The 25,045-nt window shown below is 40.3% G+C and overlaps 1 long non-coding RNA gene and 1 pseudogene across 2 annotated transcripts; one reads left to right on the forward strand and one right to left on the reverse strand.

The window, feature by feature from the left end:
- Nucleotides 1-930: 930 nt before the first annotated feature.
- The window catches only part of LOC110526904 (uncharacterized), a 30,380-nt pseudogene continuing 6,265 nt past the window's right edge, over nucleotides 931-25,045 (forward strand).
- Nucleotides 6,984-24,499, reverse strand: LOC110526039 (uncharacterized). 2 transcript variants are annotated; one of them, XR_005052122.2, is made up of 3 exons: nucleotides 24,129-24,499; nucleotides 8,211-8,641; nucleotides 6,984-8,110 (listed from the first exon to the last, which is right to left on the reverse strand). It is a non-coding gene; the product is annotated as an uncharacterized LOC110526039 (long non-coding RNA). The 2 variants fall into 2 exon arrangements; XR_005052123.2 differs by having other exon boundaries at nucleotides 8,207-8,641; nucleotides 24,129-24,491.

The following is a 25,045-nucleotide window of genomic DNA, read 5'->3' on the forward strand; positions in this document are numbered from 1 at the left end:
CAAATGCCTAACAATCAACCACGAACGTGTGATTAACCCCAAAGTCTCGAACAGACCTCCCTCCTGATAGAGGAGGTGCAACGAAGAAGAGTAGTAATATGTTCAGACTCTGCATCAGTTCTGTGTAGTTTAAGATCTGGAAAGTCAGAATGTGAGGATTAATGGTTAGAAATAATGATGCTGTCCAATTCTGTTGGATTCCGGCTCGTACAGGTGTTTATGGAAATTATATAGTGGATATAATAGCAAAACGAACCCTGAAATACAATATTGTGGAAAAATGGGTTAGATTGCTGTCAGAGACAATGGGATGAAAGTAGTAAGGGCATACATTTTTATAGTACAAGGAAATCTTTACAGGAGATATTGTCATATAATGGAAAAATAAATGATGAGGATATGTTGTGTAGGATGAGATTAGCGCGTACGGGATTGTATTAATCTTTGTAATTGATAGGGAAACATGGTACTGGAATGTGTAATGGATGTATGGTAGAGGAGATAGTTAAACATGTATTATTATTTTGTGAAATGTATGATGTAGAAAGGGTGAGGTTGTTTGACAGGGTCAGAGGGGTTGGATGGAAATGGGGAGTGGGTTGTATTTTGGGTAGGGGTGATGGGAGTAGTGAGGTTTGTAGGGAATTATTTTATTAGAATTTCATGGTCAGTTAATTAAGAGAATATGGTGGTATACATAGGTCGTGACCGGCCTCGCACTCCAGTAAAGTAGGTGGAATATGCACCTGTCAGTTGGTTGCGATCCACCAATAAAACTTGAAGAAGAGATTTATACTATAGTCCAGTTGGGGGTGGTAATGCAACATTTTGGATGCCAATCGCCGTTAAACCCCACCGAAGAAGAAACTCAGCAGCAAATACATATGTTTAACAAACTAACGTTACCTGCGGCCACAATGAAAAGCAAACATGCTAAGGTTGTCAAGTAAAAAACTATGTATTGGTTCGTCCGTATTCATATGTGACCAGAGTTTTAGAATACAGCAGAGGATGACGTGAGCCTGGAACCAGATATCTGTCTCATCAGGTAACGTTAATGTCAGGCTTTCCACGTTTGTTTTGAGAACATCATCGTTGTGTAACTTAAGGTAGCTAACGTTAAATCTTCTTCGTGATCGGTGTCACTTCCACGAGATGGTTGAGCTAACATAGGCTAATGCAATTAGCATGAGGTTGTAAGTAACAAGAACATTTCCCGGGATATAGAGATATCTGATTACTCTAACTACACTATCCAATTTACAGTATCCATTACAGTAAATAATACCATGCTATTGTTCTAGTAGAGTGCACAATTTTGAACATGAAAAGTTATAAATAAGCAAATTAGGCACATTTGGGCAGTCTTGATACAAAATTATGAACAGGAATGCAGTGGTTCATTGGATCAGTCTAAAACGTTGCACATACACTGATGCCATCTAGTGGTCAAAATCAAAATTGCACCTGGGCTGGAATAATACATTATGGCCTTTCTCTTGCATTTCAAAGATGATGGTACAAAAACAATACAAAAGAGCGGTTGGGTTTCTCTTTGTATTATCTTTTACCCGATCTATTGTGTTATATTATCCTACATTCCTTACACATTTCCATAAACTTGTGTGTGTTTCCTTTCAAATGGTACCAAGAATATGCATATCCTTGCTTCAGGCAGTTAGATTTGGGTTTGTCATTTTAGGCTAAAACAAATTAAGGGGCTAATCCTTATTAACTAACTAACAACGTTACTTGCCACTCGTAGCTGCCAAATAGATGTCCGAAAACAAAATGGTTAGTCCGTATGCCTTTGGAAATGTGAAATTTGACACAACATATCTACAGGAAAGTAACAATTTTTCAAAATGCGTGTCAGGAGATGCAGGTTCAGTCTGGCACATGCCTACATGATTTAATAACATATTGTTTTCATTCTCATCTTCAGCACCTGGGTAACTCTCGCTGTCTCAGAACCCAGTCCGCACCAAATGACACATCTAAGACTGTGGTTGTCCCGTTGACTGCCCTATGTTCATCAGAGGTAGCTGCACCAACATATTGGCTTACAGGAGACATTGCATATGGATATTCTAATTTTTGTTGTGTGGAGGGGGAGCAGCAAGGTGTAGAACCTTGGGCCATGTTAATCAACAGGTCCTGGAAAGCCACAGGGCCTGGTGTGTAGGCTTTTGTTCCTACCCTGCACTTTTATTTTATTTCACCTTTATTTAACCAGGTAGGCAAGTTGAGAACAAGTTCTCATTTACAATTGCGACCTGGCACTAACGGATGATTCAAATAACTAATTACCAACACCTTGACTAGTTGAAGGTACTGGGTGGGAATAAAATCCTGCAACTCACACTGAACAATCCAGTACCAGGGTTGGTGACCGCCAGCTGACAGCTGATCTAGGGTGCTCATACAGATTTTTTTTAATGATGTCACACAATGACATTGACATCACTGTATGTGTGTTTCTCTGGCCTAGTGGCTTGATACCAGACATGGAAGAGAACAGAGGAGTCCTACATCTCACATCACCCATACATGCAGAGGGAAACGCTGTTCAGATATGGTACTGTGGGAGACGAGAGGAGTGGTAGCAAAGTGTAGTAGCACCATTGATGATACATGCTCATCTTATTTTATCTCTTGTGAAGCTCCTCATGGCAACATTAATGATTTGTAACTGCAGTATTACACTTGGCTGCAGTATATACAGTACAGTATGTTTAATCTCAACTTTGTGGATGGGCTTAGCCTTACTTGTTTTGTCAGATGGGTCAAGCGCAGCTCATATCAAATTGACCTCTCTGCTTTTTACACTCATTCTGGCCATAAACCTATGTGTTTATCTTCTCTCCAGTGAGATCAGTGGAGGCAGCCTATGAGAAGCTGGCAGATGAGGCTCTGTATGCGTTGGCTGACTACTTTGAGGATCTGATGGATGGACCACTAGCAGGGCCTGAGTTTGATGTTCTCTTCTCTGTAAGTGCACACGTGTTAGGTTCTTATTTTTCAGACTAAATAACTCACGGACACTAGAGAAGCTTAACCAAGTTTAATTCTTCCCAAAGGGTCGTTACAGCTGTAATTCAGACAAAGACATGTTCCCATCATCACAAGTATATAAACTCCACGGTAGACACCCCTCCTTCTCTCCAATACTTACATCCTATGATTCGACAGGAAGAGGGTAACAGGATAATAAACCATTATTTCTCCATTCAGGGAGAAACCTGAACCTGAACCAGATCTGACCTGACCTCCTGACCTCAACCCCTCCTTCGCATAATCCACAGATGTCCTCTCGTATCACCTATCACACTCCCATGACTCCCTCTCGTCCACCCAGCACATTCCGCAGCCACTCTGTCTTACTACAGAGAACCATTAACTTCTCACTCCTTTATATACAATGCGTCTGATTTATCATGTCTTTAATATCTCAATGTTCAAAGTTTACCCCGAATCCAACACATGAAACGCTGTCTTCTCTGTAAGTAGGCTACTGATTGTATTCTGATTGTAAGTCAATCTGGATAAGTGTCTATTAAATTATGGAAATGGCCAGAGTATGAAAGTACAGGGACTTCTCTATAAGTACAGGGAGATACTGTACATACCAATTGCACTCCTTTTGGGAAATTCTTATCTTTATCTATCCTTCTTTTGTCCACTAGGGGTAGCTGTTTAATTACATATAATTCTGTTGGAAGTTTGTCAGTCCTTATTTGCATCAAAACACTTTCTTTATGTTAGTTTCCCAGAGCACAAATGTAAAAAATATTCTTGCCATTTTTTTATATTGGTGAGAAGTAACGATGTTGCAAATATAGTACTCTTTTCTGTTATTTTTTCATCCTTTCTTGTCACCCTTCATCAGAGCAGACTACTTGTGAATGTTGATTGGTAGCCTATGTGCCTATTAGGGATCTGTGAGTCATTAGAGCTGTAGGATTGTGCTGTTGCTGTAATGTGCAGGGCCAATTACTTCCAGAGTGCAAAGGTCACAGGAGGAAATAATGATTGTAGTGTCTTCTAATCACTGACGCACAGGGCACTAAACACCACGTCAATACACTGATGGCACTGTGTGTGTGTGTCCATGAGATTAAATTGGTCTGACATGACGCTAAAAAGTGTTTCATGGTAATAATGACCTGACCTCTTGACCTGGGTCAGTGCTGTATTGAACAGCCAGAGGATCTATTGATGCCCAGAGAGCTGACTGACTAACCCACCCACTACTGCTTGTGCTGATGATGGTGTGTGTGTGGGAATGTACCCCTGTGAGATATTTTTTTGTGGAACAACTGTCAGAAGGTCACTTCTGGTGACTTTTTAAAAGGACATTCTACTCCAAAATTAATTTTAAAATAATTATGTTGACACCATCTGAAATATAATTTTCATTTTAAAAGTATTAGAACCTGTAGCCCAACTGATGCAGCATAGCGGCTTTAAATTAATAGGCTGAAGCATCGGGTTGCCCATCTGCATTAACCTCATTGGAAAACTCCAAATGACTATGAATGGATCGAATTCTACAAATAGACATAATTTGACACTCCAGAGGGGTATAATACAAAGCAGGTCAACAAGTTAGCCAGGTAACTTTGATAAACAACCAGAAATAATGATTGATTTTCTGGTTCATTAAAAAAGCTGAACTTAGATATGTGTCTTTGGTTATTGAGTCAATTAGACCCTGCCTATTTCATGTTGGCTGGTAAGTCATTGATCTTGCTTTGTAGTATACCCCTCTGTTTTTTTCTGGATCAAATGGGGCTTGGTGGTGGGCGTGGTCTCCGACAGAATATTGCTGTTTGTTTTAAAGCCACTTTTTCTAGTAGGTCTGACCCCATTTAGTCAGTTGAGATTGTTTTAATCAAGCTGTGACAAATACACTATATGAAAAATTGTTATGCCACACGTCTGTCTGGACTAAGCCATTGCGGAGGCCACAGGGATGGCACACCAGTGTCACATTTATCCTACCATTTTTATTTAACCAGGTAAGTTGACTGAGAACACCTTCTCATTTACAGAAACAACCTGGGGAATAGTTACAGGAGAGAGGGAATGAATGAGCCAATTGTAAGCTGGGGATGATTAGGTGCCCATGATGGCATGAAGGCCAGAATGGGAATTTAGCCAGGACACAAGGATTAACACCCCTACTCTTACAATAAGTGCCATGGGATCTTTAGTGACCACAGAGAGTCAGGACACCGTTTAACATCCAATCCAAAAGACAGCACCCTACACAGGGCAATGTCCCCAATCACTGCCCCAGGGCATTAGGATATTTATATTAGACCAGAGGAAAGGGTGCCACCTACTGGACCTCCAGCACCACTTCCAGCAGCATCTGGTCTCCGATCCAGGGACTGACCAGGACCAACCCTGCTTAGCTTCAAGCCAGCAGTGGGATGCAGGGTGATATGCTGCTGGCAATGATTTACTTCTCATAATTTGTAATCTACAATGTTTGTTTGGTTATGGTCATTTCTGTTAATGCATTCAATATTATTATTATTACAGTCTTACCGTTGTCATTGTAGGAGTGGACACGTTTTTTGCTGAGCACACAACCTAGGCTATCCTAGTTTTGGTTTATTTCATTCCATATTTACAAGTTGTCAATTTATAAATTGTCTTTTGTTTGGAGCCTCCTGTCAGTCTTGAGTAAAGACACAAACCTGATTACGCATAGAAGTAGGCCTATGCTATCTGGCCTGCATGCAAATGTAGGCCCATAAAGTATCCATTTGGGTTTCTGATTTAACTCACCATCACTGTTGAGCATCTCACCAAAGTAATTTTTTCTTTGCCTCAAACAGCAACTAAATTAAGTCTGTTTTTACATCCAATAGTTCCCTAATATAGCCTATTTGAAAAATCTTTCTAGCTTTCTCCATTTCGATAACCACAGCATGAAAGATGAAAAAAAATGTCATGCTCTGATCCGGTGGGGAAACGTCATGAATTAGGCACACCTGGTTACTTCTTATCCCTTGCAGAAATAGTCTACAGCTGTGTCTGTCTGTCTGGAGCTCACAGGTGCAGGTGCCGGAAACCCTGAGGGCCCAGAATATTGTATGTAATGTTGCAAGTTTGCTAGCATGCGTTGGACCAAGTTAACAGTTGATACAATGTTTCAAGTTCCTTGTAGACAGGCCAATGTGATTTATAGGATATTTATTTTCATCAGGATATTTTCTACCTGTGGGCTGCAATGTTTTTATTTGTTGGCTTTATGTAGGCTATTTTTACATATTGGCAATAGAAGTTACTTTTAGATTTGGATCATTTTAATTTAGACATAATTTAGATTAAACACATGACATTGATTTTGAGATATGAAGAATGTATTATAAATTAAATGAAACTGTTCGACAAAAATTTGCAAATTAAAATCAGAACTGACACAGATCAGTATGAATGCTACGATAACTTGGCACTCCAAATCGAAAAGGTTGCCGACTGCTGTTGTAGCCTATTACCGGCAACTTCAGGGGCTGTAACGGTAGAATCTGGGAAGGCCAGCAGCAGCGGGAGGAGGAGGGTGCGGAACATGTTTTTTTCTTCTGGTTAGGCTATATTGATCTCTGGCTCACTCCTTAATAATTTGTGACCGACTGCCTGAAATCCGTCTTGAAATTGTGTATTTTACATTGGATAAAAGTAGACTCAGAGCTACAAAATGGTATATCATACACTGCATGTTGAGGAACAGTGGGAAAGTAACGGTAAAGTAATTCTGCTTTGAAAGTTGATAAACTTGTAAACTCACTTTTGAGAAAATGGCCTTTGAATGTTTTGGTACCTACTGGAGAGCTCTCCTTTGTCTACACCCATTCAGGATTGTTCACGCCCTCTTAATGCTATAACCCTCACCCATCTCTTTAAGGATTCACATGTGAGGTCATGTGCTCAACAGTGAGTACTGTAGTAAAGATTACAACTAAAAGTAGTAGCATACAAAAATGTTTTTTTATTGGTAAACAGAAAGTGCCCAGATAAAAATTGTATAAATATTAGATGACGCTTACCCAGACACACTTGTCTAAATTGATGGGTCATGTGAAAGAAATGCTACAACCCGCAGCCACAACTTGCTAAGTGGATGGGTCTCTACAGTAAGTGTAAATGGTAGGGCCAAATGGTTACTTGCATAGTAGCAATATCAGAAATAGATTATGTCAATATAAATAAAATAATATACAGTATGTACAATAACAATATCAATAAAAATGTCAGTGATAGATGAGGTAGATAGATGATATGCATACAATCAGGGGTAAAGTGACTGATCAGCAGCAGTAGCAGCAACGTATGGCGTGTGTGTTAGGAGAGAGTCATTTGAATTGAGGCACTGCAGAAAGTGCTGATGACTGGTCCGTCCGAACCACGCACGATCAAGGGAATCTATATTCGGAGAACCTGTTTCTGTCCTGCCCTTGACTTTGGTGCAGGGCATGTGATGTCCATACCCTCTTCATCTCAAAGCTCCTTGATATTCTAAAAAATAGAAGTTTGTCTAGCTGTGTCCAGTCCAGGTGGTGCTTGTACAGGCAGACCATCAATGGGAGGAAGGAGTCAGGTGTTGTTGCCAGCCATAGCTTTCCACCAGCACCATACCATCCTCCAGTCCGACCAGCTGTGGGATGTTGACCCCTATCACAGTGTTGACCTTCACAACACCAGCAATCTCATCAAAGTGTTCACTCTGGTCTTTCTAAAGCGCTGCTTGATGAGGCCGAAGCTTGGTGTGGCCTGTAATCAGGAAGTGAAGGTCCAGACTGTGGTGGAGCTTGTGCATGGTCCACCAGGCACAATACCAGAGCACAAACTTGTTCTTGTTTTGGCCACTGCAGTTATCACAATTCAAGTCCACACGTGTTTTCCCAACTCCGTAGTTGGAGAAGAAATGGTGCATATAGTTGATGACTGCGCTGCTGCCTTTGCTGGATGACATGCCTTCATCAATCAAATAGTTGACTTGTGGTATTCCTTCACAGCAGACACCAAACAAGCCACACTTGCGAGGAGTTAGAAAAGAGATGGGACCTGGCTGCATAGGGTGAGAAGGATAGTGCACCTGCAAACAACAAAAGAACATTAAGATAAGTTCATGAAAAGAAAATGTAACGTAATATGATTTTTTATGCATCATTATCAGGTAAGTTTCACTTACTTACAAATGTGCAGTGCAGCAGCTCTGCATACAGAAGCATCATATTGGAAACTGGATTATTAAAATGCTAACACACAGCCCGACTACACGTACCTCTGGAAAATACAGAAATAATGTGAGATCAATAAAAGTAGTGCCAATCATGTTGGAGGTCAATTAAATAATTAAAATGTGTTGTAGAGAAGCCACACTCCTGCTTTTGTCACATGGGATGGCAGCAGCTTTCCTCCAAAGTGTTTGTGTCCTGGGTGGCGTCCTTGTAATCCTATTGCATTATCCTCTGCGTAGTTGTTGATGTTCACAACTCGCTGCAAGTCCTCATGCTTCAGGTGTGACCTGTGCTTGCTTGGGCCAGCTCTCTTTTTGATGGGAGGCATTAGACCATTCTCCTTGTATGACTGGTGGAGGAGGAGAGTCGGGCTTGTTCTACTGATGCTGAAAGACATTCCAATTCCAATTCCAGATACAAATATTTTGGCATTATTATACAATAGATAGCCGTAATCACCGTCAGACACACCTGGCTAACTTGATGGGTAATGTAATCTCATACAAAGCTCTCCATTTGGCAAATCTGACCATAATTCTATCCTCCTGATTCCTGCTTACAAGCAAAAACTAAAGCAGGAAGCACCAGTGACTAAATCAATAAAAAAGTGGTCAGATGAAGCAGATGCTAAGCTACAGGACTGTTTTGCTAGCACAGACTGGAAAATGTTCAGGGATTCCCACGATGGTATTGATGAGTATACCACATCAGTCATTGGCTTCATCTGGCGAAGTGGAGTCTTTTGTTAAGACATGCTAGCTAAAAAATGAACCATAATCCTAATCCATAGAGTACTAGCAATACAAACTGATTGTCATAGCTAGCTAAAGTTAACCAAATAGGTTCAATGTTAGCTAGTTAGCTAGCTAACATTAGGCTATAACTAGCAATGAAAAATGGCATTCTGAGAACATGACTACACACAGATCATAAACGTAATGTTAGCTAGTGAGCCAGCCATCTACCATCAGCCAGCTAGCTAACAGTAAGATTTAACTTGCAATGAAAACACATTTCTGACATTATTAGAAATGTGTAATATCTGAAACTGTAGCTAGACACTTATGTATACATGGATGAATGCTTCATGGCAGACTGCAACCCCTTTTATTAAATAAGACGTCCTGTGTCGTTTCCATTTTGTTTGTACAGCATGTCTAGCATCAAGTTACTCTGGTTCACACTGACCATGTGCAATGCCATAAGAATCATCTTGAGCTTGAAATCCCACCCAAACTCTGACCATTTTACTCACCCTAGCAGAGCTGGTTATTCTGTTTTCATGTTATCCAAAGCATTAGTGACTGTAACGGTGGTCCTGGCAACAATTGAATTACACTTTTTTGACAACGTTTACTGACACAGCCATATTCAACCGGTGTTGAGTGTTGGTAAATTCATCAGTCATTCTGCGTTCTTGCACACTCGGATGAGAGTGCTCTGAAACAGTTGTTGCAGTGATGTTCTATTCCATTCTGCAAGCAAACGTGCAATCTTTGGAGAATGAAATCGATGACCTACATGCAAGATTAAACTACCAACTGGACATTCAAAACTGTAATATCTTATGCTTCATGGAGTCGTGGCTGAACGATGACACTATCAACATACAGCTGGCTGGTTATACGCTGTACCATCAGAATAGAACAGCGGCGTCTGGTAAGACAAGGGGCGGCGGACTATGTATTTTTGTAAATAACAGCTGGTGCACGATATTTAAGGAAGTCTCGAGCTATTGCTCGCCTGAGGTAGAGTATCTCATGATAAGCTGTAGACCACACTCTCTACCTAGAGAGTTTACATCTGTATTTTTCGTAGCTGTTTACATACCACCACAGTCAGAAGCTGGCACTAAGAAAGCATTGAATGAGCTGTTTTCCGCCATAAGCAAACAAGAAAACACTAACCTAGAGGCGGCACTCCTAGTGGCCGGAGACTTTAAAACTCAGTTTTACCAAATTTCTATCAGCATGTTGATTGTGCAACGAGAGGAAAAAAACTCTAGGCAACCTTTACTCCACACACAGAGACTCATACAAAGCTCTCCCTCGCCCTCCATTTGGCAAATCTGACCATAATTCTATCCTCCTGATTCCTGCTTACAAGCAAAAACTAAAGCAGGAAGCACCAGTGACTAAATCAATAAAAAAGTGGTCAGATGAAGCAGATGCTAAGCTACAGGACTGTTTTGCTAGCACAGACTGGAAAATGTTCAGGGATTCCCACGATGGTATTGATGAGTATACCACATCAGTCATTGGCTTCATCGATGACGTCATCCCGACAGTGACCGTAAGTGCTACTACTTCTATGCTCGCTTCGATGCAAATAACACTGAAACATACATGAGAGTATCAGCTCTTCCGGAAGACTGTGTGATCACGCTCTCCGCAGCCAATGTGGTTAAGCCTTTTAAACAGGTCAACATTCGCAAGGCCGCCTGGCCGGACAGATAACCAGGACGTGTACTCTGAGCATGCGCTGACCAACTGGCAAGTGTCTTCACTGACATTTTTAACCTCTCCCTGTCCGAGTCTGTAATACCAACATGTTTTAAGCAGACCACCATAGTGCCTGTGCCCAAGAACACGAAAGTAACCTGCCTAAATGACTACCGACCCTCTGTAGCCATTAAGTGTTTTGAAAGGCTGATTATGGCTCCCATCAACATCATTATCCATTAAACCCTAGACCCACTCCAATTTGCATACTGCCCCAACAGATCCACAGATGATGCAATCTCTATTCCACTCCACACTGCCCTTTCCCAACTGGACAAAAGGTACACCTATGTGAGAATGCTATTCATTGACTACAGCTTATTGTTCAACACCATAGTGCCCTCAATGCTCATCAATAAGCTAAGGACCCTGGGACTAAACACCTCCCTCTGCAACTGGATCCTGGACTTCCTGACGCACCGCCCTCAGGTGGTAAGGGTAGGTAACAACACATCTGCCACGCTGATCCTCAACACAGGGGCCCCTCAGGGATGCATGCTTAGACCTCTCCAGTACTCCCTGCTCACCCATGACTGCACAGCCAGGCATGACTCCAACACCATCATTAAGTTTGCCGATGACACAACAGTGGTAGGCCTGATCACCGACCATAATGAGCCCGTCTATAAGTAGGAGGTCGGAGACCTGGCCATGTGGTGCCAGGACAACAACCTCTCCCTCAACGTGATCAAGACAAAGGAGAATATTGTGGACTACAGGAAAAAGAGGACCGAGCAGGCCCCCATTCTCTTCGACAGGGCTGCAGTGGAGCAGGTGGAGAGCTTCGAGTTCCTTGTCGTCCACATCACCAACAAAATAACATGGTCCAAGCACACCAAGACAGTCGGCACGAAAAAAACTATTCCGCCTCAGGAGACTGAAAAGATTTGGCATGGGTCCTCAGATCCTCAGAACGTTCTACAGCTGCACCATCCCTGCTTGGTATGGCAACTGCTCGGACACTGAACGCAAGGCACTACCGAGGGTAGTGCGAACTGGGCCGTTACATCAAGCTTCCTGCCATCCAAGACCTCTATACCAGGCGGTGTCAGAGGAAGGCCCTAAAAATTGTCAAAGACTCCAGCCACCCTAGTCATAGACTTTTCTCTCTGCTACCGCACGGCAAGTGGTACCGGAGCGCCAAGTCTAGGTCCAAGAGTCTTCCAAACAGCTTCTACACCTAAGCCATACGACTCCTGAACACTGATCACCTAATCAAATGTCTACCCAGACGATTTGCAATGCCCTCCCCTCACTTTAAATACTCTACCTTCATGTACATATTATCTGAACTAACCGGTGCCCCTGCACATTGACCCTGTACCGGTAGCCCCCTGTATGTATCTTATCTGTAATTTTTTAAACTGCATTGTTGGTTAGGGGCTCGTAAGCAAGCATTTCACTGTTCCCTGTTGTATTCAGCACATGTGAAAATTTTATTTGATACTTGCATAGTCAAGTCTTTTAAGTTTTACTACATGACGCATTTAAAAAAAAGCTGTGTTTACACAACCTGACCAGCTAAAATAGACAGAAGCGTGCTATATGGCAGACCAATCCAAACTCATCTCTCGGCATGTCCAGCCCACTCATTATCTCAGCCAATCATGGGTAGCGTGAAGGTTGCTGTCATGCTGTGGCTTAACCAACTAGTCTCGTAATTTAACAATTGTATTCGTATTTACAGATGGCATACAAGTTTGTTTTTAATGCACATGAAAGTTCACATGCTCGAGAAGGCATTTCTGCCAAAAAAACAAAACATTTGATTAAAAAAAAACACGTTTACGTTCAAATGGCTCTCCTGTGAAGTAGAGACCCGCGACATATGCCTAGTTTCCTGACACAGGTCACATTTGTATCTTCATTTTTAATCGCAGTGCTTAAAAGCATCAGACACGCTCAGTAGCCTACATATAGTTAATTTTATTCAAACATAGACAAACCCTATATGGAAAAATATATATTTTTAAATTTGATGGAACTGAAAGTCGTCTGCTTTTTCAAAGATATTATTATTATTATTATTTTATTTTTTTGAGAAAATATATAGTTTAAAGGCAATTTTTCAGCAATTCTACAGATTTTTCTGTGGTTTATGCCATGTTTGTGACTCAAACAAAATCAATGGAGGCCCCATGCCAGGACATTTTTAGAATTTTAGATTCTCCCCTGCTGTCTAGATTTATTGGGTGTGAGTTCTCAAAGATAATCTTATTTCAACATATATAGGTCCATTATCTAATCTACATACTTTATCCCTTGTTCTAGTCGTTTAATGAAATAAATAAATATATATAGATATATATATATAAAAAGACTAAAACCAGATATAAAGTATGTAGAATAGATCATGGACGTATGTGTGTATGCATGCATGCATGTATAATATACAAACATACATATAGGCCCATTATCTATACATAGAGTACCAGTCAAGGGTTTGGACACACCTACTCATTCAAGGGTTTTTCTTTATTTTACTATTTTCTACATAGTAAAATACTGAACAATACTGAAGACAAACTATGAAATAACACATGGAATCATGTAGTAACAAAAATGTGTTAAACAAATCAAAATGTATTTTAGATTCTTCAAAGTAGCCACCCTATGTAGCCACCCTATGCATTGATGATAGTTTGCACACTCTTGACAATGTGATTAAGAAAACATCAACAGTTGTTTCCCCGCCAAGATGCAACAAACCGGGAAGACTAACAAAATAATATCTGTTTTAGTGTGTGTGCGTATGTTTTTGTGTGTGATGGTGGTGTTGTCCTTTCAGCCCCATTGCAGTATTGATTTCTGGCCTAGTTCAGCAGATGCAATTAGGAATTTACTGTGGGTCGTGTAGAGGAGCTACCAGACCATCTAAAATGTGTGTGTGTGTGTGTGTGGAGGAGCTGCCTGCCTGCCAGACCAACTGAAACCTACACATTATATTATATTGTGGACCCCAGGGAGTTGCTGTGTTAGCAGCAGTTAATGGGGATCCTAAAATACTATACTGAACAAAAATGTGCAATCATTTCAAAGATTTTACTGAGTTACAGTTCGTATAAGGCAATCAGTCAATTGAAATAAATAAATTAGGCCCTAATCTATGGATTTCACATTACTGGGAATACATATATGCATCTGTTGGTCACACATACCTTAAAAAACAGGTTGGGGAGTGGATCAGAACCAGTATCTAGTGACCACCATTTGCCTCATACAATGTGACACATCTCCTTTGCATAGAGTTTATCAGGTTGTTGATTGGCCTGTGGAATGTTGTCCCACTCCTCTCCTCTAATCAAATGGCTACCCTCTTTTACACTGCTGCTACTCTCTGTTTATTATCTATGCATAGTCACTTTAACTCTACCTACATGTACATATTACCTCAATTACCTTGACTAACCGTATATAGCCTCGCTACTGTTATTTTAATGCTGCTCTTTAATTATTTTTTTTATTCAAAAGTTTTATTTAACACTTTTCTTAAAACTGTATTGTTGGTTAAGGTCTTGTAAGTAAGCATTTCACTGTAAGGTCTACTCCACCTGTTCTATTCAGAGCATGTGACAAATAACATTTGATTTGATGGCGGCGGATGAATGGCACGACTATGGGCCTCAGGATCTCGTCACGGTATCTCTGTGCATTCAATTTGCCATCAATAAAATATAATTGTGTTTGTTGTCCGTAGTTTATGCCTGCCGATACCATAACCTCATCGCCACCATGGGGCACTCTATTCACAATGTTGACATCAGCAAACCACTCGCCACACAACGCCATACACGTGATCTGGTTTTGAGGCCGGTTGGACGTACTGCCAAATTCTTTCAAATGAAATTGGAGGCGGATAATGGTGTAGAAATGAACATTAAATTATCTGGCAACAGCTCTGGTGGACATGCCTGCAGTCAGCACGCCAGTTGTGGCATTGTGTTGTGTGACAAAACTGCACATCCTAGTGGCCTTTTATTAACCTCAGCACAAGATGCACCTGTGTAATGTTGTTTAATCAGCTTCTTGATATGCCACACCTGTCAGTTGGATGGATTATCTTGGCACAGGAGAAATGCTCACTAATAGGGATGTAAACAAATTTGTGCACAACATTTGTGAGAAATAAGCTTTTTGTGCATATGGAACATTTCTAAGATCTTTAATTTCCACTCATGAAACCCACACTTTACATGTTGCATTTTATATTTTTGTTAAATGTAAACTCTGGACCCTCATGCTTTTTTTTTTTTTTACCCATACCTGGCGGCATTTATTATACAAGAGGTGACAAAGATGAGAAATGTTGTGAGAGCTTCAAATGGGCTACTGACTGACCACCTCAGAGAGAAGGCTATGGCCATTAGGATTCTGCTTTGTTTTTTGTTGTTGTTTTATTTGGGAAGCAGAGGCTTTGCTGGTGGCAATGACTGTGTATATGAATGGACAAAGCCATCACTATGGCCCTGTGAAATCCGCTATTTTTTTTCCCAAATTCATATTTTTTCCTTTTTCTGAACGATTTACGCTAATTTTATCATCAGAGTGTCTAATAATCTGAATGAATAAAAAGTCAACAATTTAATAAGATAACAGTACATTTGTAATGATGCAACACAACATTGCACAATGTTTTATCAAGGCAAGTGCTCAATACAGAGTTCTACTAAGTGTTTCATTATTAGTGAAAAAAAGTTATGCAAGTATCTAGGCAACAATGCAGCAACCTTCTCTGTTTCCAGCTGGCTGAGGATGTTTGATTACCACCTTGTTTGTTACCTCGGATGATGACTTTTCTGCCAACAAAAACTCTCTGTACAGAAGAACATGCACTGCATGGTACTTCACTGCCTCAAACCAGCTATTCCATCAGGAGCTCACTGCTTCAGGAGGAGCCTTGGCCTGCACAAACTCCTTCACAATGAGGAAGCTCACCCATCTTATCTCATCTCATCCATGTCACAAGTGATGCAACTTCAGAGCAATAGTTGTAGTGCTGCCAGGTCTCACCCACCAGATTGATGACATGGCAGAGACAGGTTACATGGACACTGTTGGGCATCACTCCTTTCAGAACCTCCTTGTATGCCTTCAGGCAGTAGGATGAATTATCTGTGACCACTGCCAAGGCATCAGTCAGGTTCCGATGGTTGCTGTGGAGGGAGGCTAGTATAGCTTGGGAAAACGTTGAGTCGTTGCATCTGTCCATGAAAATGACATCCACCAGAAATTCAATTCACATTGCAGAATGTAAATGAAGGCTATTGCAACGGTATATTAATAGGCCTGTAACTCACCAATGACTATGTTTACACCGCTGCAATCCCTTGCATCTGTTGTCTTGTCAACAACCTCCGCAAACTTCTTCCCATGGATCTTCTGTAGAACGGCAGTCATATGTTGGTCGAACACACGGGGCAGGTGCGTTTGACGGAGGCTGCTCTCATTTTCAGGCAACGCTCCTCCCTGTTTGCAATGCTTCACTACAAAGGGGCGTAGCTTTCTTAGCTTTTCTAAGGGGATGTCAGACTCGGCGTACACAGCCACAAAGTCCTGAATAAATTCTCGTCTTGAATCTGCTGATGCGCTTGCACAAGTAATTGTCGTTTGAAGAGGCATGCTCTGGCTAACACGGTGCTTTTCCTTGTTCATCACATGGGCTTTAGACTTTAAGTGGTCATCACACATATTTTTCCGGGTCCATCAATAGAATGTTGACATAATTTGCAAAACAGCTTATAGCCTGACTAGTAATAGTCCTTTGGGTATTGCTCTGCTCTGAATATAGGGGTTAGGGTCGAATATATGTTTTTTTTTATGACTTGGCCTTCTCAGACAGCCACTTCAACATGATTCTCAAAGTGACAGCCAAGTTGTGAGGTGGCGTAAGGCTCCCACGCACACAAGACCGAGCCCCCCCCCCTCTCAAAACACCCCAATCGAAAACTTAAATATTTTTCTCTAGGCCTACTCGTCTGTAATTTTACAATTATGAAATCATTTAGGTTACTACAATAATTAGGCCTACTTTAGATATTGTTTTAATCAATTTCAGCCAAATTATGGGAAATTCTGCAATATTCCACGTTTTACAGTTGATTCAATTTTTATTACCAACATCCGCGATTCCGTTTGCGTTTTCCGCATCGAGGAGATCATTAGGGCTCAACGTCACTCACGTGACACCATTCAATCTTATGTTTAGACTCAATAGCGCATTGAAGCCAAATTAAGTCTCATGGAAACAACATTCACAGTTTGAGCTTCTTCAGGAAGTGACGTTGCAGGCTAGCTCAGTGCTGCTCGTTGAGTAACTCAAACACTACTTCCTTGTGCGATTTTAAAGTATTCAGTTCAAGGACATACAGTTGAAGTCGGAAGTTTACATACACCTTAGCCAAATACATTTAAACTCAGTTTTTCACAATTCCTGACATTTAATCCAAGTAAAAATTCCCTGTTTTAGGTCAGTTGGGATCACTACTTTATTTTAAGAATGTGAAATGTCAGAATAATAGTAGAGAATGATTTATTTCAGCTTTTATTTCTTTCATCACATTCTCAGTGGGTCAGAAGTTTACATACACTCAATTAGTATTTGGTAGCATTGCCTTTAAATTGTTTAACATGGGTCAAATGTTTCGGGTAGCATTCTACAAGCCTCCCACAATAAGTTGGGTGAATTTTGGCCCATTCCTCCTGACAGAGCTGGTGTAACTGAGTCAGGTTTGTTGGCCTCCTTGCTCGCACACGCTTTTTCAGTTCTTCTCACATATTTTCTATAGGATTGAGATAAGGGCTCTGTGATGGCCACTCCAATATCTTGAATTTGTTGTCCTTAAGCCATTTTGCCACAATTTTGGAAGTATGCTTGGGGTCATTGTCCATTTGGAAGACCCATTTGCGACCAAGCTTTAACTTCCTGACTGATGTTTTGAGATGTTGCTTCAATATATCCACATAATTTTCCTCCCTCATGATGCTATCTATTTTGTGAAGTTCACCAGTCCCTCTTGCAGCAAAGCCACCCCCACAACATGATGCTGCCACCCCCGTGCTTCATGGCTGGGATGGTGTTCTTCAGCTTGCAAGCTTCCCCCTTTTTCCTCCAAACATAACGATGGTCATTATGGCCAAACAGTTCTATTTTAGTTTCATCAGACCAGAGGACATTTTTCCAAAAAGTACAATCTTTGTTCCCATGTGCAGTTGCAAACCGTAGTCTGTCTTTTTTATGGCGGTTTTGGAGCAGTGGCTTCTTCCTTGCTGAGAGGCCTTTCAGGTTATTTAAACATAGGACTTGTTTAACTGTGGATATAGATACTTTAGTACCTGTTCCCTCCAGCATCTTCACACGGTCCTTTGCTGTTGTTCTGGGATTGATTTGCACTTTTCGCACCAAAGTACGTTCATCTCTAGGAGACTGAACGCGTCTCCTTCCTGAGCGGTAAGACGGCTGCTTGGTCCCATGGTGTTTATACTTGCGTACTATTGTTTGTACAGATGAACATGGTACCGTCAGGCGTTTGGGAATTACTCCCACCAGACTTGTGGAGGTCTACAATTTTTTTTCTGAGGTCGTCTTTAGATTTCCCCACGATGTCAAGCAAAGAGGCTCTGAGTTTGAAGGTAGGCCTTGAAATAAATCCACAGGTACACCTCCAATTGACTCAAATGATGTCAATTAGCCTATAAGAAGCTTCTAAAGCCATGACATAATTTTCTGGAATTTTCCAAGCTGTTTAAAGGCACAGTCAACTTAGTGTATGTAAACTTCTGACACACTGGAATTGTGATACAGTGAATTATAAGTGAAATAATATGTCTGTAAACAATTGTAGGAAAAATGACTTGTGTCATGCACAAAGTAGATGTCCTAACCGACTTGCCAGAACTATAGTTTGTTAACAAAAAAAACTGTGGAATGGTTGAAAAATTATTTTTAATGACTCCAACCTAACTGTATGTAAACTTCTGACTTCAACTGTATATCCATTGCCAAATTTCAATTTTTGATGATAATACTCAAGAACTATAGCAGGTTTATGCTAATGGGAATAGAGTCCATAGGCAATTGCCTTATACATAGTGGGATCATGATGCTTGTCTTGGGTCATGTTCATTAGGCACTTAACAGAAGAAATGTGACTTAAACAAGGAGTCACTACCTGGATTTGTCCAACAAGATATGCTAATTTTTGTATTTACAGATGGTTCTATGGGGATGGAAATGGTTATATGCTCAGTATCGACATGTTGAATTGTTTTGTACTGATGGAAAATGTACTCTGATTTAGATGGCTGAGAATTTCTTAAACAATATTTGAATGTTTATATAATTCCCAATGAAGGATATTTTATGGTAAGGTAAAAACTCAGTGAACCAACGGATTATCATTTATAATGGTAATATACTGTACTAGTGCAAAGACGTTTTTTATGCAGTTAAAAGTTGTTTGATTCCTCATTTTATTTTCTCATCTGTGTAAACCATGTAATTTTACTTTTAAGTTGAGAGAATTCTCAAAATAGAAAAATGACATATTTACTTGATTTGTTTGATATTCATATTTAGTAAGTAATACTTAACAAATAGTAGGACATTTCTGTTCTGTTTAATCCTGTGTTTCTGTAAAGAGATGGTTTCCACTCTAGCTTCCTGCAGTTGGTCTGCTAGAGATGGCTTGAGCTGACAATGACTTGGTGACAAAAACCTAAAAGCTGGCATTCCACAGACAAGATGTGGTGTGTGTGACCTGAGATAGCCTGGAAGAGTTTAGTACAACCCCATTGTCTCAACTTCCTGGCATCTGGGAAACTAAGCTGGGATGGAAGTAAAATAATATCCTGTGCAGATAACCAGGAGATGGACCAAGGTGGCTTATGGGAATGTTTGAACCAGGCTGACTAAGCATTTTTAGGTCCTAATAACATCTGTTTTTTCAGTTAAGCACTCGGCAACACACTTCAGTGTGTGGAATCGACGGTTTCATTATCGCAATAATTAATCGATATTAAGTAAAGATAATTGTTTGAACAAATGACTAAGTGTCTCTCAGTACTGAATTTCCACAACACAGCTTCATGATGTAGTCACCTGGAATGCATTTTAATTAACAGGAATTTGTTTCCTTCTTAATACGTTTTAGCCAATCAGTTGTGTTGTGACAAGGTAGGGGTGGTAAACATGAGATAGCCCTATTTAGTAAAAGACCAAGTCCATATTATGGCAAGAACAGCTCAAATAACCACATAGAAACGACGTCCATCATTACTTTAAGACAGGAAGGTCAGTCAATACGGAAAATTTCAAGAACTTTTAAAGTTTCTTCAAGTGCAGTCGTAAAATCCATCAAGCACTATGATGAAACTGGCTCTCATGAGGAATGGAAGTCGCAGAGTTACCTCTGCTGCAGAGAATAAGTTCATTAGAGTTCTAGCCTTAGAAATTGCAGCCCAAATAAATGCTTCATTTTATATTTGAGATACTTCAAAGAAGCCAGCCTTTGCCTTGATGACAGGGTATGGGGTACGCTGTCATTGTAAATAAGAACTGACTCGCCTAGTTAAATGAAGCTAAAAAAATATATAAAAGAATAAAAAAAATAAAAGCTTTGTGTTGCGCAAGTCTTTTTATTTGTCCGTTAACTTTGTGTTCCCCTGTGGATGCTCTTGTTATTATTCAGTGACTTACTTCTATGGTATGCTACGGTTACAGGTGGGTTATTACTGGCTGAGAGAGCTTCTACACTATTCGTGAGGGTCCCGTTTCTGACTCACAGGAAGATTAGATGTACCATACTGTTTAGGCAAGCCTATAGTTTATCCAGACCCCTTGACTTTTTCCACATTTGTTATGTTACAGCCTTATTCTAAAATGGATTAAATCGTTTATTCCCCCTCAATCTACACACAATAAATACAATCAATCATGATTTAAAATCCCATGGCACTTATTGTAAGAGTAGGGGTGTTCACCCTAGTGTCATGGCTAAATTCTAAATTCCCAACCTGGCCACATTCCATCATGTCCACCTAATCATCTCCCTCATTCCTAATTGGCAAATATCACTACTCACCTCTCCACCTGATAACTGATATGTGCTGAGCATTGTAACATAAAAATGGTCGCCATGCATCACTGAGGTGGATGCTACACATTGATGGTGGGTGTGGTGTTTCTCCCTACTATGTAAAGCGCTTTGAATACCTCAGTTGGTAGAAAAATCCAATCAAGTATTATTTATTATTATTTCTATACGATCACACACTATAAAGTACCAGTCAAAAGTTTGGACACACCTACTCATTCAAGGGTTTATCTTTATTTTTACTATTCTCTACATTGTAGAATAATAGTGAAGACATCAAAACTATGAAAGAACACATATGCAATCATGTAGTAACCAAAAAAGTGTTTAAAAACAAATGTAAAAATATTTAAGATTCTTCAAAATAGCAACCATTTGCCTTGATGACAGCTTTGCACACTCTTGGCATTCTTTCAACCAGCTTCATGAGGTAGTCACCTGGAATGCATAGACAACCCACCCAAGTCACGCCCTGACCATACTAAAACAAAAGACAAAACAAAGGAACTAAGGTCAGAACCTGACACATAGGTCAGGGCGTCTGGGAGCGTAATCATCGCCTGACACTAATTAGCATAACGCAACGGACATAAATCTTCCTAGAAAATCTTCCTATTCATGAAAATCACAAGTGAAATATATTGGAACACAGCTTAGCCTTTTGTTAATCACCCTGTCATCTCAGATTTTCAAAATATATGCTTTACAGCCAAAGCTAGACAAGCATTTGTGTAAGTTTATCATAGACTAGCATTATGCCTTGCTAGCAGCAGGCAACCTTGTCATGAAAATCAGAAAGGCAATCAAATTAAATAGTTTACCTTTGATGAACTTCGGATGTTTTCACTCACGAGACTCCCAGATAGATAGCCAAAGTTCATTTTTTCCCAAAATATTATTTTTGTAGGTGAAATAGCTCCGTTTGTTCTTCACGTTTGGCTGAGAAATCGCCCGGAAAATTGCAATCACGAAAACGGCAAAAAATATTCCAAATTAGCTCCAACCTATTTAACCTTTATTGAACTAGGTAAGTCAAAGAACAAAATCGTATTTACAATGACGGCCTACATTACCAGCGTACACACAGTTGTTTGTGTATGTTGTAAAAGCATTACATGGTCACTGCCCATATCATTGCATAGTGCAGAAAATACACGGGAGTTCAAGGGCCTTGCTTTAATAACAAAGTTAACCATTTTCACTGTAGTGTCTAAAACGTCTTTCAAGCTGTCAGGGACTTTTGTGGCAGCAAGGGCCTCTCTGTGGATGCTGCAGTGTACCCAAGTGGGGTCGGGAGAAACTGTTGCACGCACGTTACCACTCCACTATGTCTCCCTGTCATTGCTATTGCGCCATCCGGACAGATACAAACATGAGCAGCAGCTACGTTTCGTGGAATTCCCGCGAGAGAATAATGGTCAATGTGATTGGATGTTAGTTATTTGACTAGGCTACCTGTATTTGACATTTCGCTGAACACTAGATGGTTTAATTTCATTTTTGGCATTTTGGCAATTTTTTAAATATGAATCCATTTTTTATTTGGTGTACCTCTAACGGCATTGCGTTTACCTCAGTTTGGGAATACTTGTGTTAGAGCAAACTATAAGGACAATAATGACACCAAGATGTGTGTATTATTTATAGTTCACACAGTTGGGTTTAATGGCGGGAACTGGATTTCCCGCCAAAACTGACTCCCTTTTCCCAAGATAAATAAGTGCGAGAAACAGGTAAATTATATCTATGAACAGCATGACTTGAAATGTAACTGTTAAATTATATGCATCATCAATAAACAACTGTGTGTGTGTCTGTGTGGCCAGTGGTGCTTCCGCCTTATTGTAGCTCACTGTATTTACTTACACAAAGTCGACATAAATTTAAGCGCACCCCTTTTTAATGCTGAAACTGTACACGGGACCTTGAAATGCAGTTATTACGGTGAAAAAAAATTGCCTCCAACTTTTGATCTACCAGTCAGCTACAATTACAGTTACCTCAATCAATCAAATTGTATTTGTCGCATGCACCTAATACAACTGGTGTAGACGTAACAGTGAAATGCATACGAGCCCTTTCCCAACAATGCAGGGTTAAAAAGTAAGAACATGTGAAAATAAAAAAGTAAATAGCAACACAATAACATAACCAGGCTATCTTACAAGGAGTGCCAGTAATGAGTCAATGTGCTGGGGTACGAGGTAGTTGAGGAAATATGTACATGTCGGTAGGGGTAAAAGTTACTAGGCAATCAGGATAGATAATAAACAGAGTAGCAGCATGTGTGAAAGAGTGTTAATGTATGACGTCAATATCTGTGTGTGTTGGGAGTGTCCGTGTAGTATGTGTGTTGATAGGGTCCAGTAAGTTTGCATAGAGCCAGTAACAATTATAGTTATTCTGTTTCTGACCAAGTCGTCTGTTTTTCATGTTGAAAAATAATGAGAGAACCGGGTGTCTTTTAATGCACTCGAATTGAACCAGCATGGCTTATGAACATTTTTATTTGTTTTTCTGTCTTGAATAAAAGTAATAATTGAAAGAATAATGACGGTGGTCTTGACTAGTTATTGAATTTTAATATATAGGTCACATTTGTGTAGCCAGAAAGCTCACATTTAATTTATTGTATGATGTGACTAAATAAACATTCTAAAACAAAACCTTTAGAGATGATCGTTTTCTTTATTGCTGAGGGTAACGATTTTGAGGGTAACGAATGATAAAGAATGCAATAAGTAAATGTTAGCTTTTATGTACAATATAGCTTACCTTAGAATGGCACAAGATTCATGGTGGATTTAGATTTGCGGGCAATTGATCAACCACAGCACTGATTGATTAGCGGAGAATCACATAGTTGCCTCTAACAAAATCACCACATTAAGCTAATTAAAAACAGCCACAACCTTCACAAATTCCCCAGATAGCTAGGTGCAAGGGGATCGAAAGGGACCACGTCGTATCTTTCAGTCAAAGGCAGGCTAAAACAAATGTAATTTTCACTAGACTAATAACCTCATAATATTTTACTATTCGGCCAGCAGTGCTTCATAGGCCTGTTAAAACTAGGCTACATCAACAACATAGTGCAGCCTTTCTTAATATATGGGTCGCGAGCCAAAGTGGGTCGCGATGTGTCCGAGTAAATGTATATTTATTTCATTAATTACTGGAATTGATTTGGCCAAGTGCGCTCTCTGCTTAGCAGCGGTCTCTGCTCAGTTTGGCAGCTGCGTTATAGTGAGAGTGAGATGCCGGTGTGGTTCGCGGTTTACCTGATCTTTTTTTCTGCAGTTTTCTTGAAGATTACTCCGCGACACAGGCGATGCAGCGCTGTCGTTCATGCGCTGTCTGCCACTGACTTGTCATTCTCACTCGCCATCACTCACCGCTGTCATCAAATGGATTCATGCTAGCCACAAGTTCTGACTGAGCTCAATTGTCATGAAATGCATATACAGCTATGACTTTCACTTTCATAGAAACTTATAACGAAGAGCGCCCACAATGTGTTTTGTGCGGGGAAGTGCTTAGTAATGAAACGACACGTCCTGACCAAACATCCACAGCATGATGGTAAACCAAGGGAGTTCTTTCAGAACAGGGTAGCATGCTTCAGGAAGCAGTGCTACGACAGTGGAAAAGTAAGTCAGCTAGCAAGGCATTGTTGTACTAACTAACTTTCATAGTAGTAGATGTGAGTTTCTCTTTCAAACAATCCACTGGCCTTGTACACAGCTAATGGCTATCATTTGCCAAAGCAAGCTAGCTACTGATAGTGCAACCCTAGTAACAGTACAAATGAAGATGAAAAATGATCAGGCCTGCTGTACATTTTACTGTAGAAATTATTGTTGAAAATTTGTCTAGGTTGGAACTGTTGCTATTAAAATACAATAATAATTTTTATTCTTAACTGGAATAAACTGATTGAAGCAAGATGCTTTTTGAGGCAAACACAGCTGTCTCCTGCCTGACTGAGAAAGCAGTAGATGTTCTGGTCCAGTTTGGCACCACATACCTATGCGAGTCAGGTTTCTCAACTCTGACATACTTAAAACAAGTACAGAAACAGTTTCAAGGTTGAGCATGACCTCAGTATTGCACTGTCAAGAACGGAGCCCAGAATAGACATGCTCTCAATAGGACTGTGTGTGTGTGTGTGTGTTTGTGTGTGTGTGTGTGTGTGTGT

Source organism: Oncorhynchus mykiss, chromosome 6 (genome assembly GCF_057628025.1).
Source record: "Oncorhynchus mykiss isolate SJ-2025 chromosome 6, ASM5762802v1, whole genome shotgun sequence".
Taxonomy (NCBI): Eukaryota; Metazoa; Chordata; class Actinopteri; order Salmoniformes; family Salmonidae; genus Oncorhynchus; species Oncorhynchus mykiss.